The sequence below is a fragment of the Portunus trituberculatus genome, chromosome 44, assembly GCF_017591435.1.
Source record: "Portunus trituberculatus isolate SZX2019 chromosome 44, ASM1759143v1, whole genome shotgun sequence".
Lineage (NCBI taxonomy): Eukaryota > Metazoa > Arthropoda > Malacostraca > Decapoda > Portunidae > Portunus > Portunus trituberculatus.
Window position 1 is genome coordinate 21,637,547 of NC_059298.1, and position 13,499 is coordinate 21,651,045.

A 13,499-nucleotide genomic window follows, 5' to 3' on the forward strand; every position below is an offset into this window, starting at 1 on the left:
GACATTGGATGGCAACTTCAGACCCAGATTGGTGGAGAGTGGCTCTAGGCTTCACAGTTGGTTCCAGAAAATCTCTTGAAAGGTGTTCCATTCATGGTAGCTCTTCTAGACAAGATGTCAGTTGCAGATGCGTCAGCTCATCTGGAGGATTCTTTGACATCAGGAGTGTGAACTTCTTATGAGAAAAGCCCTTTTTTTTTTTTTTTCTTGTGGTAAGTGGCTTTCCAATTTTTATTTCAGGATGCTGCAGTGTGATAGTGGATGTGCTCAGGCAGGGATGTCTGGGGACGGAGTGGACCCTCCATCTAAATGTTTGTGTGAAAATTTGCTGGGTATGAAGGTTTCCTCAGCACTGACTCAGCATCTGCCCCTGTATGCATAGCCTCTACCAGATCAGGGATCATGGAGACAGGATGCATTTTTCCTTCTAGTGGGAAGTTCTGGAACTGTACACTTTTCCTCCTTTTGCTCTGATGTGTCACATTCTGGTAAGGGTTTGGGAAATAGAGTGTGAGAGTAATGCTGATGGCACCCTTGTGGCCACAGTTGGATTGGTTTCCTCTTTTTTTTTTTTTTTTTTTTTTTTTTTTTCCAATATGGACATTTTATGGGAATTTACAGGCTAAGGGAGACCACCTATCTGAAAGCCTTCCCATTAGGGAATCATTACCCCCGAGTAAAAAAGCCCATCCTACACTTGGATTGTGGCCAGGAATTGAACCCATGTGCTTGGAGACCTCTTGACTCCCAAAGCACATGTGGTTCCACTGTGCCACTGGTAATCCTCTATTGCTGGATCCATGAGTACTGCCCATGTGGAGACCTTGCCATCCTCATTGTCACATCCTCTTAAGTTCTCCAGAAAAGCTCATCTTCACCGGTGTAGAGTTCAGCATCTCTGTCAACTGTGAAGTTTTCCACTCAAGGCTGCCAAATTAAAGAATATGGTACACAGTATCAATGGCAGACTTACCATTAGGCAACACTAGGGGAGTGCCTAGCATCCCGAGTTTCTGGGGGCCCCAAAAAACTCCTCATACATTTATGGTTAATAGAGGTTTTATTATCTGAACACATTATTTATGTTTTTTATTAAAATCCATTTGCTGAAATGCCAGCAGAATGATTATCCTATTAAGTGTGTATTGTGGCCTCCTATGGATGTATAAAGAAAATAGAACCACCCCTTCAGTCCTCACTATATTGGATTAGGTACAGGGAGCCCCATGCCTACCTTTGCCTAGGGCCCCCAAATTCCTAAATTCGCCCTTGCACAGTATTCAAGCACAGCACACTCCGAGTCAAAAAGAAACACTGCCTTCTGCCATCATACCAGGATTGGCAGTTTCACTGGTGGAGCAACAGTGCTCTCTCTTCCCTATGTGCAACTTCCTATCTTGCACACACTGCCACATGCAGAGCAGCTGAACACTGTGAATCTCACAGTTCTGTACCATGATTTTTGTATTTTTTCACAATACAGGGGATCGCTAGTGACATTAAACTTGAGGATTATATAATATACAAGTAAAAAGAAAAAAATAAAGTAAAACATTCATTTATATTGAATGCTATTGAGTGGAAAAAGGGGGCACTGCAATTCTGCTTATACATGAGCCATCATTGTTAGCTAATATGGCAGCCCAAACAAACATCTCGTGGAATCTCGCGACTCCCAAGACTTGCCATATCAGCAAAGCATCTTGGAAATAATTTTTTTAGTGTTCCACATTTGTTTTTATTTTCTTTTTCTTTGTTTGGGTTCAAGTGTAGTTTTATTTCAAAGACAATTTGCTGGTATTGCAAATTTCAGGAGTCAATAAATTCAGCGAGATGTTAGTTTGGGCCTCCATATTGGCTAATGATGTCATCACAGCTGATCACAACACAGAGGCACCTCACATATTCCACGATAATTGGTGATGCATGATAAACATCATCAGGAAGATCAGTGTATGCTGTCTTGCTGTGACTTAGATGCTGTTACTATAGCAACAATAATCCTTTGTTTATTCCAGCAAAGAGGCACACAAACGCATTTGATAGAGGATACATGCTGCAGGGAGCACAGGGTGTGTGTCAAGTCGTTTTCTCAAATGCAGCCTTAGGGTCAAGGAACAGATTAATCTTTTTCACATAGATTCATATGGAGGAAATTTTATTTTTTTTATTTATTTTTTTTTTTACATTTGTGTTCACGAACAGTCTTCAGGAATAAATCAAGTTAAAAAACCGAGGTTCCACTGTACATGAAAGTAAGGCAACCCCCGTTTAACGAAGGTTCACACAACGAAATTTCGCTACAACGAAGGTTCCATTTTACTACCATCTGCTCGTTTAACGAACACCAAACTCGCTTTAACGAAGTTTTATCCAGGTAATTTTTTTCCAAATTTGAAAGCCCCACCATATCACGCAAGCTGACAGGCTTTTGAATACACCAGGAGCTGCTGGTACTAAGGCCTGCCTCAGGAAAAATCCTGGGACACCTATAGAATAAAGATCAAGATCAAGATCAAGCCTCTCGTGGACAGCACGCGCAACACTCACTCCCCAGTCAAAACATAACAGCCTCAGCAGCAGCTTGTCTTCCCTAGCTCAACATACCACCAAAACGCCCTGCAATTGGCCTAGTGTTCGTAAGAAGACCAGGAAGTCTCTTACTCTCCAAATGAAGCTAGATATTATTCACAGACATGAGAGAGGCCAGAAAACTATAGCAGTGCTTGCCACCATTTTGACTCCATATTATACTGTCTCTATTTTCAAGTCAGCAGACTCTATTAAGAAGGCTGGTGAGACCGTATCTTCCTTGCAAGCTAAAAGAACCACCTGAACTCTTGACTCTACAATGGATAAAATGGAGAGCCTTGTGGAAATGTGGTACATAAGTTTTGTATGCAGTACAATGATGCGCACTTTGTTTACATTCCACAGGTTGCCGGTTAGTGTCTTTCCCGTTTCACTCTTCCTCCTTCATAAATTTAAGATCATCAACATTATAAAGTTACATACATACATACATTAGTGTACATTATAATGACTTAAATTAAACTACCTAAATGTTTAACTTCATAATTCTTACTTTCATTAAACCTTTTACTGTACTATGATGCACTCTCGCTTTGCTTACTCTCAATGGAAGTTCAAATCAGGGGTTAAACTTGTTATAATCGGTTCGCTTAACGAAGTTTCGCTTAACGAAGTGTTTTTTAGGAACGTAACCCCTTCGTTAAACGGGGGTTGCCTGTATATGACAACTGGGAAAGAAGAAAAGGGAGTTGGTGGAAACTGCCTTCTTAACAGTGAAAGTGTCTTCCAACCACAGAGAGGAGTTTGTGATCCTCTCTTGAGCTGTACCAAGACTCCTCCTCAATCACCAGTCAGCACATCCACCTGTCAGACATCCAGCCAGATGATCTGCTACAACAGTATATGTATGGCTACTCTATCTATGTCCATTACTCTCTGAAGAAGAGTCCTGTCAAAATATTACAGAACAATGCTCATGATTCAGCCCTGCTTTCCATACCACTTTTACATTAATCAGGGATGGGTAATTAGTATATGTACTGAGTTTTTTTTTTAAGTAAAGACATTTTGTGAATATATTTACCCATATCTAATTTGATAAAAAAAAAAAATAAAGTTTCCTCCCTCTCTTCTGTGTTACTGTAAGTAGTGGGTGAAATTAACTAAGGATTGGCTGATGGCTTTTATCTAATGGGTTATCTTGCACATATGCACAATGATGGAGGAATTTTCCTTTCCCCTGGTGGAGGGATGATTTATGAAAATGAACTCTGAAGAGGTACATGTCATTTTAACTGCTGATAAAGGAATTTGGGTATATGTAAAAACTATTAAAAGCATGCACTGGCAATCGCAGGGAATGTGTTAAGTAGAATCCATTTTATGAAAAATTGCCATGAATGATATGTATGTGAAAACATGATGCATTATTGCCATCATCTTTTTGATGCTTTTATTAGGGATTGCTATGGTCTTCTTTTCTCTCTGATGCCACAGTCATCACTTGCAAGTCTTCTTTCACTCCATTTGGAAATCTCTGGTTTTCTGTCTACCTGCTGAACAGGTAGCATCTTCCTTCCCACATAAGCCTTATTCCTTTGTTTGACATGCTCAAACTATCTGATGTGCTTTCTTTATTTTGTCTTGTCTCATCACTCTAAGAACACACCACAGCACTTTCAATTTCACTAGTTTCATTCTTGCCTGTTGTCTCTGTTATTGGTACAATTTCCATAGGATACAGCATGGCTGTCACTTATAATTTTGTACACTTTACTTATATTCTTACAAAGAATTTGAATAAGCAAACTGGTTTTATAACATGTATTTATCTTGGAGATCAGAGATGGTTCCCACAGGATGTTACCTCCCTGCATCTTGCCCCCATCCCCCTTTAGTTGGAACTGTTGATCAGCTGGAGCATACAAAAAAAAGCTGCCCTCAGGAGACTGGCTGCTCTTTTAATTACATGATAGCTTGTTGATGAGTCTGTAATAGACACTGTAGACATTACTCGTAGATTTAATGAAGTTTGAAGTAGACAAGAGGAGCAGAGAGAATAAAGATCACAGAGGTTTGTTTACAACATTGTTGTCCCCCATGGGGTGGAAAACATGGGTGGAGGAGGTAGGTGAAGATAGGAGGAATTTTGTTTTGTTTAATGCATTTTCAGTTTCATTTTACTACATTTCTCACCAGAAAAACATAAACCACATACCAGGTTCCATGACTGGGTGAAACTGCAAATTGACTATGTTTTCTGTTTGTATAATGTGCTGCTAGATTGGTTTCAACAGTATATGCTTAAATACACTAGAAACTTTTTTTTCCTGAATTTGAACTGGTGAAATGGAGGTGTGTTTTATATGCCTGTGCATTCTATGTGCCATCAAATATGATACTTTAACTTTTTTTTTTTTTTGCAGAACATTTCACAAAATAGCTGTCCAAGGAGGTTTGTTTCATCCTCTTCAGAATGTTTGAGATCTTAGTCAGGCATATATCATTACATAGTGCCACTTGTTTAGAACAAATTCAGCTATTTTAGCTGCACAAAAAACACAACATGAGAGCTGCTTCCATGGCAGGAAAAAAAAAAAAACTAAACACGTGACGCTGGGTGTCACTGCACCAATTAGCTCACCTGGAGCTAGCTTATAACTCAAGTTTTGGCTCACAAGTCAAAGAAAAGAATTGACTGAGCAACAGCTTGTATCTTGTGTTACTCTTAAGTTGAGCTGCTTGTAACTAAAGGTACTACTGCATGTGTAAATGAAATGACAGAATAGGTAACAAGCTGCCAGATCTGATGCAATTGTGACTTTGTGACTACTTTCGGCTCCCCCCAAAGCAACTTGCAACTTTGTGACTGACTTTCTTTTTCTCCAGAGCAACTCTGCTAAATTACAAAGTAAACCATAGCATAATAACATAAACCTACTTTTATAAGGAAGAGAAATACATATTTATTGTTTTCTTAATTCTTTATTTAAAACACAGCCCAAACTAATATCTACAGATCCTCCTCCCCCTCCTTCGTATCTTCTTGGCTCATCTTGTCCAGGAGGTTCATATTCCCTCTGAGAAGCACAAGCTCCTCAAAGTTGACCTCATCCAGGGAGGACCTCTTGGCCGAGAGGACTTCCTTGGTCATGCTGAATAGCCTCTCCACGGCTGCAAAGTTTGCCGTTGCCAACTCATTTAACATTTTTAGCCAAATTGGGCTTTAAAACTAACCACAGTAATTTAGAAAAAAATAACTCACTTAACATTCTTAGCCAAATTGGGCTTTAAAACAAACCACGGTAATTTAAGAAAAATAAAGTTGTCTTTTGTTCAGTCATGGCAAACGACGCAGAAAGTTGGCAGTAAGATTTAGTAAGATTTTTTAAAACAATGTTTGAGACTCAAAGTTGTGACTTTAAAATTCATGTTGCAGTTAAGTCATAAAGTTGCAAAGTTGCAACTGGGTGCCATAAAACCTAGGTCTGTTAGTGTGGTTGCCAAATTAAATGAGGATATCAGAAAGCTAGAAAGAATCCAAAGAGCTGCAGCTAAATTCTTCTGAAGTCTATGAGGGTATAGTTATTCACAGACACGAGAGAGGCGAGAAAACTAATAGCATTGCTTGCCACCATGGCTTTGTATGCGGTACAATGATGCGCCCTTTGTTTACATTCCACAGGTTGCCGGCTAGTGTCTTTCCCGCTCCACTCTCCCTCCCTTCATAAATTTAAGATCATCAACATTACAAAGTTGCTCACATACATACATTACTGTACATTATAATGACTTAGTCTTAAATTAAACTGCGGAAAACGCAATAATGGAAGTGAAGAATAAATAGGAAATAAATAAATTGGAGCCTCAGCCTAAAAATGTTCCTAAAAAACCAGCTCTGAACAACAGAATACATGTGTGAGACTGAGGGGTGGTGGTGGTGATGAGCAGAGTGACCAGAACCAATCAGCTCCCTTATTCAAATCACGTGACATGAATACACAGCGATGATTGGCTGCTGGCTCCTCCTCCTCCTCATGATCATCATCTTTCTTCCCCTCCACCTCTTCCTCCTCCTCCCCCATCTAAACATTTCTCAGTGTGTGGTTGGGATATGGGTAGTACTACTACTACTACTACTACTACTACTACTACTACTACTACTACTACTACTACTACTACTACTACTACTGTGGGTGCGCGATAACGACTTTCCAGATGCACTAAAACTGAATTTTGCAGATTTTCATAAGTGCGCGATAACGAAAGGGCGCGATAACGCAGGGTTAGGTGTACTATGATGCACTCTTGCTTTGTTTACTCTCAATGGGAGTTCAAGTCAGGGGTCAAACTTGTTATAATTGGTTTGCTTAACAAAAATTCACGCAATGAACGTTTTTTTACAAGCGTAACTCATTTGTTAAGCGGGGGTTGCCTTTGTATATATACAGTAATACTCCGCTTAACAAACGTTCATCTAACGAATTTCTGATTTAACGTACTATATAAAGTTAAACCAAAAAGTCTGCATAACATACAACCACATCCGTTTTAGCAAATTTTCTGGGTTTGAATTTGCCGGGTGCTTCACTGTGATTGTCTGGCTCCTCACCTGTCTCTAGCGCTCCTGGAGCTGGATCCAAGATTCTTTAACAACATCAGAGCAACCTCCTGCCACGAAATGGCTTCCATGAATGCTTGGAGGGACGGTGACGAGATTGCTCTGAGGTTGCTGGAAACACCACCTCTGGAGGTGGTTACTGTCTTTTATATGCATACATGTTCACAAAACAACATTTCTATTAGCTTTTACAAACCTTGCCTCCAAGAAAGGATTGTCTTGTAATGCATAACATGAAATCTTACATGGAATACCAAAAAATAAAGCAGAGATGATGAGATCGGCCACAGACGGCAGAGACTCCGGCGACTTGGCCGCTTCTTCTTCTTGTGACCCTTTTAGCTTGGCGTGTTGTCTTTCACCACGATATTAAATTTGTTTCCACTCCTCTATTGCCTGCTATAATGGATATCATATCTTAGTATTCATATACGCTCATGCCATGAGGATAACCTGGACTCCATGGCAGGGAGTGATAGTGAATTACTAATGAAATATCGCAGTATTTCATTAGTAATTCACTAATGAAATACTGCAGTATTTCATTAGCAATTCACTATCACTCCCTGCCATGGAGTCCAGGTTATCCTCATGGCATGAGCGTATATGAATACTAAGATATGATATCCATTATAGCAGGCAATAGAGGAGTGGAAATAAATTTAATATCGTGGTGAAAGACAACACGCCAAGCTAAAAGGGTCACAAGAAGAAAAAGCGGCCAAGTCGCCGGAGTCTCTGCTGTCTGTGGCCGATCTCATCATCTCTGATTTATTTTTTGGTATTCCATGTAAGATTTCACTTTATGCATTACAAGACAATCCTTTCTTGGGGGCAAGGCTTGTAAAAAGCTAATAGAAATATATATATATATATATATATATATATATATATATATATATATATATATATATATATATATATATATATATATATATATATATATATATATATATATATATATATATATATATATATATATATATATATATATATATATATATATATATATATATATATATATATATATATATATATATATATATATATATATATATATATATATATATATATATATATATATATATATATATATATATATATATATATATATATATATATATATATATATATATATATATATTTTTTAATCCATGTATGTTGGGGACCAGCCCAGAACGCATCCCCCGTTTCCATTATTTCCTATGGGAAAATTACGTCTGCTTAACGAATTTCCGCTCCACGAACAGCTTTGACACCCCCTATCCTGTTCGTTAAGCGGAGTATTACTATATATATATATATATATATATATATATATATATATATATATATATATATATATACACACAGTGGAGACTTATTACTCGAACATCTAAATACTCAAACTTTTCAATACTTGAACACAAAAGTTCGATTTGATACTCAAAAAAATATCTGATAGTCGAACATCCACACAAGTGGTTGTAAACAAAGGCTCCCTGGCATCCCCCTTCCTCCTCCACCAGTTGTGACTTGTGCTGCCACGGTCATCAGGATAACATTCTCTTGCATTCTATCTTTAATTTTTCATTTATAAATTCAATTACCAAAGGCTTATTAGTGGTTATATACAAAGCTCTGTCATCTCCCTTCTCACAGCTGCTGTTGTACCATTCTTAGTACTGGTAATACCGTAATACCGGTATACCAGATGCCAGTTTGCATCCTAAGTCCTGCCACAGTCTTGAGAAAATAACATTCTTCTGCATTCTTTTGGTCGTTTTTCATCTAGAAACTTACAATGGCACCAAAGAGGCTTATTAGTGATGAAAATAAGGAATCTGGAGAGAGTGCAAGTATTAGTGAGCCACAGCACTCCGTTAGTGGATTCACAGGAATCACACTATGAGAAACTTTACAAAGATGTTTTCATGGGTGGTGACTGGTCCTCTGGCAACCTTCCTCCTCCTCCCCACCCTTCTCCCATCCTCTTCTAAGTTATCCATCACTAGCCTTCACTTACAGTATGTACACGTCAAAATTGCAAAGAAAAAAATATATGTACAGTAGAATCTAGAATCTCGATCATAATTGGGACAAAAATACTGATCGAGATTCGAAAATCGAGATGCGAAGTTAACTTATAGAGAAAAATCTAATTGGGACCAAAGCTTTGGCAACTAACCTATATTAACTACGTTAACCTTGAATCTTACACCTAAAGTACATACCACATAATACATTACAGTTCATATAATAAATCCAGTTCATATAATGAATTCACTTCACCAGATGATATTCCATTTCTGCCACTAGACAGTTACTTTCATTATGAATACATGTGATTCGGCGCTGTCCGAGTGTGTTTCCTGTGAATAATTTTTTTTGCCAATGTCACTGATTTCTTCACTTCATCCTTCTTGCTTTTTAATGTGGAAATAATACTCTGAGGAATACCTGTAAGTTTTTGTATTTCACTAACTCTGGCCTTTCTCCAGGAGCTGCAACACTTTATCCTTGTCCTCCACGGTGTATTTGTTAAGTTTTTTTTCCCTTTCAGTAGTCACGTTTTTCACTTCCGGATTTTTTCACACATTGTTGCCCTTTACTCCCATTCTCGCCCTTATCCACCTCCTGGGCCTTTCCAATGGCCATGAGAAACATGATGAATGGGATCCAAGTGACTTTCATCTCAAGTAGACAACCTTGACCACGCATGCCCGGGGTTTGAATGGCTGGGGGGGGCCGCAGGTGACTGGTACACACTACACTCCACAAGCTGCCACTAGGTGGGAGAGCAATCGAAACAATCACATCGCCATGCGTCATGTTTGTTTTGATACAATAAAATGAAAAATAGCGATCGAGATTCGAGTAATTTGATCAAGATATGTGAATCGTGGGTTTTTGATGGTGCAATCGAGATGCGAAATATCGAGATGAGATTGATCAAGATTCAAGATTCTACTGTATATATATTTCTATAAACGAGGTTTTACTAGGATTAGAACGAACTACCTGATTTGTAGGTATTAATAGTTGAACTTTTTAGTACTCGAACAGCCATTTGGAACTAATTAAGTTCGAGCATTGAGTCTCCACTGTATATTATTAAATTGCTTATTGAGTCCGGTTCCACTCTGCCCTGAGCAGATAGAGACAGCTACCCTCTCTTTGGGCCTGATCCATGTGTGTGCTTGTGTTAGGCTACTTTTTAGTGAAATCAAGAAAAGTGAGATTTTTGTGCTGGCACAGTGTTGAAAGAGAACAGGGAATGGGAAAGTGGCACCACTTGCGACACTCCTCCATAACAAACTGGGTGTTCAGTCCCACAGACAATTAGTGAATGTTCACGAGAAAATAAATGCGAGTGGCGCGTGTTGGTGGAAGAACCGTGCCAGTGAAAATAGTGCCGTAATGTTGAGGGAAGTAGGGAATTATACTATGTAATTTTTTTGTGTGTATTATATTTTGTGGTGAGTAAAATATCCTCTCTCTAGTGAGCTGGACTGTAAGCAAAGACGAACGTGATTGTGGGGAGAAAGTTCACTTGATAATATTCCATCACTTTATTTATTGTTTTTCTTTTTTTCTAATTAAATTATTAGAACGTTTGTGAATTTGTATTGTGTTAATCATTCAAAATTAAAACCAGTGCTTCATTCCAGCTACTGCCTCTGTTTGGAATATAAGAATAAAAATAGAAAATCATCATTATTATTATTATTTTTTTTCTAAAACTCCCCGCATTACACATATTCATTGTCATTAGCCTTGCCTTACAGTCTTCCCTTAATACTTTTCATTAGATTGTATATTATTATATTGTAAATTTACTAGATTTAGCATTTATAAAACACCATAAAACTTCAGCTTTTCCATCAATCAACTATTAACTTACAATACTACTGATCATTTTCCTGATCGTTAAATATTCACTTTTTTTTTTATTTGTGTTCTATTTATATTTCAATAATTTTGGAAATCTCGAGCCCTAGAAATGGATCTAACTTTTGTTAAGCGTGAAAAAAAAAAAGAAGAAATTATGTTTGGATGGATGTCTACATATGTTCAATTAACAATAATAGTATTTTCAGATATTCTTTTGATAGTGTATAATATATATATATATATATATATATATATATATATATATATATATATATATATATATATATATATATATATATACACATTCTTAATTTTGACTGTTCAGTTGACAATAATAGAGTTGTAATTTCATATCATATTTTTTGGATATTTCTCATTTTACTTTTGATATTTCTCATTCTCATTGATTTTGAGCAATTTACTTTCATGCAATTGATTTTGAGCAATTTACCAGATACCCTTTGATCCAGTGCTCCTTTCCTTTGTGGAGATATAGCATTAACTACACAAGATGCTTAATATCCTTTGAAAACCAGGTATCTAAATATGTACGTTTCATCTTGGGTATCAATACTGCTAAAGGAGAACATCTGGAAAGGGTTGAGGCCAAAATTCAAGGTGACCAAGTACTTTCTTGTAGAACTATAGTGATCAGCCATACTGAAGATGAGAGCAATTAATTTAAATGATTTATTATTTTTACAGGTAGTGCTTCCTGGAACTCATGAGCAGAGGTGGGTCTAAACTATCCACATCTGCTTGTTACTATCATCAGAACCAACAGGAAGCCTAGTAAAGCACTCGCCTATGCAACCCACGAACCACTCACAAGATATGTAAACTTAAAAGTGTGACAATGGTACTTCATATATATATATATATATATATATATATATATATATATATATATATATATATATATATATATATACAATATATATAGATCGATAGATAGATATGCATATAAATTCTGTTTAAAGCCATATTTTCATTGTAATGATTTTCCTTTCATAAAGATAGCATTCAACATTTTTGCAGTTCTTCTCTGGTTCTTGCTGGAGAATGTTCATCATTCTCTTAGTGGTAGCCATCAATAGGGATAAATTTATCTTGGCAATTTGTTCTGTTCCATAAGGAATTTGGCAGTTTTTAATTGAAAAAATAATTTTGTTTTTATCTTTGCTATTCATTGTATATGCTTTGAATGTCCAAGATATAGATGATGCTCTGATAATGACTTGTCTAGAAAGGTTGATTCAAAAAATTTATTTATAATTCTGATTATAGATTACACTCTCTTCAAATTTGTCCATATCCCACAAAATATAGACTGAGAAAATCATCGTGAGCAGAACATTTACAAGTAACTACAGTGCATTTCAGAGGATGTGAGGCATTGTTTTTTTGCATATATCGTTCAGACAGTTGAATCAGAATTCTATTTTAGCACAGCTTCTTTCACACGCTCCTGTAATTTCTGACACTATCATACATTGCCAAATGTGGTTGACTGTGGCATTTATTCTTGTCATTTAAGATCGAAGCCCACATAACCAACTCAGTGGAGTGGTGAATGAAACAAAGACAACATGATGTAACTGTGACATCCACTCATCCACTACCTTCACACTCCTGTCTGCCCCTACCCTCTTCCCTTCCTGCCTCTACCACTCTCTCTCTCTCTCTCTCTCTCTCTCTCTCTCTCTCTCTCTCTCTCTCTCTCTCTCTCTCTCTCTCTCTCTCTCTCTCTCTCTCTATACTGGCACTGCTGTATGTTTTAAACATGTAAAATTGATGCACCCATTGTGTGGTAGTATTTTGTAATTTACATATAATAGTTGATAGTGACATACCAAGAGAGTTTAGATGAGAAGAGTAGAATAGTGGTTAATGGGAACCACTGTAATTGATACTTGAGCTATATATATATATATATATATATATATATATATATATATATATATATATATATATATATATATATATATAATAATCTATTTGCATGTGTGTTGGAGGGGGGGGGGCCGAAGCAGTTTATCTGTGGTATGTGGAACTAAGGTTCGTAAGAGCAGTCATTTTAGTCCATTCGGTCAGGAATAGAGTGTGGTTACTGTTAAGCAAATATTATGGCGAGTCTGTTACATCTTTGTCCATTGAGGTGCAGTAATGCATTTGCTATACAGTGGTACCTTGAGATATGAGTTTAATTTATTCCATGATGGAGCTTGTATCTCAAAAAACTCATATCTCAAAACCATTTTCCCATTGAAATGCCATTAATCTGTTCCAGCTTCTCCAAAAAGAGCACCCTAATTGTTTTTTACATGTTTTCAGTTAAGAAAAAGGTATTTATTAATAATTATTATTGCACAATCATAACAAGACATAGCGAAATATAATATAATTATATTTATCTCGGAAGGTGCATTCCACAGGATATTACCTTACCACATTCCCAACCCTCACTTGGCAC

The 13,499-nt window shown here is 37.0% G+C and overlaps 1 long non-coding RNA gene across 1 annotated transcript; it reads left to right on the plus strand.

Moving 5' to 3' along the window:
- The first annotated feature begins 2,887 nt into the window (after nt 1-2,887).
- Nucleotides 2,888-12,324, plus strand: LOC123518656. The gene is made up of 2 exons (XR_006678857.1): nt 2,888-2,944; nt 11,732-12,324. It is a non-coding gene; the product is annotated as an uncharacterized LOC123518656 (long non-coding RNA).
- The last annotated feature ends 1,175 nt before the right edge of the window (nt 12,325-13,499 follow it).